Source organism: Meriones unguiculatus, chromosome 11 (assembly GCF_030254825.1).
Source record: "Meriones unguiculatus strain TT.TT164.6M chromosome 11, Bangor_MerUng_6.1, whole genome shotgun sequence".
Classification (NCBI taxonomy): domain Eukaryota; kingdom Metazoa; phylum Chordata; class Mammalia; order Rodentia; family Muridae; genus Meriones; species Meriones unguiculatus.
The window spans coordinates 16,965,324-16,966,064 of NC_083359.1; positions in this window are offsets into that span (position 1 = coordinate 16,965,324).

Below are 741 nucleotides of genomic sequence, written 5' to 3' on the forward strand. Positions count from 1 at the left end.
AACTGATTTCACACAGACCAGAGTTCTAATTTGGACCTGCCACATACTAACAAACACACTAACTAACGCGGCTGAGCAGAGGCCTCGCTTCTCTTCTGCTTTCCTGCAAAGTGCTCAGTGCTCAAAGTGCTCTGCAAAGTCCCACTGCTCCGGAGGCAGAGGCTCCTGAGTCTGAGGGCTGTCCATAGTACAAAGAGAGTTCCAGCACAGCCAGGGCTACGTAGTGAGACCCTGGAACAAATAAACAAAGAAGCAAACATCTGCAGAAGCAGGCCCTGAAGAGACCGAGCAGAGGTTATGAGCATGTGCTGTTCTTCTAGAGGACCCAGGTTTAGTTCCCAACACCCACATCAGGTGGCTCACCACCACCTATAACTCCAGCTCCGGAGAATCTGGTACCTCTGGCTTCCTAGGACACCAGAACCCATGTGCGCATAGCGACACACAGACACAAATATACACATGATTAAAAAATAAAATATTAAAAAAAAAAAACATAACAAGGGCTGGAGAGGTGGCTCAGAGGTTAAGAGCACTGGTTGCTCTTCCAGAGGTCTGGAATTCAATTCCCAGCAATGACATGGTGGCTTACAACCATCTATAATGAGACCTGGTGCTCTCTTCTGACCTGCAGGTGTTCCTGCAAACAGAAGGTTGTGTAGACAATAAATAAATAAATCTTAAAAAACAAAACAAAACAGAAAATAACCCTATTGATATGAGTGTGAGGACCTGGAGCCT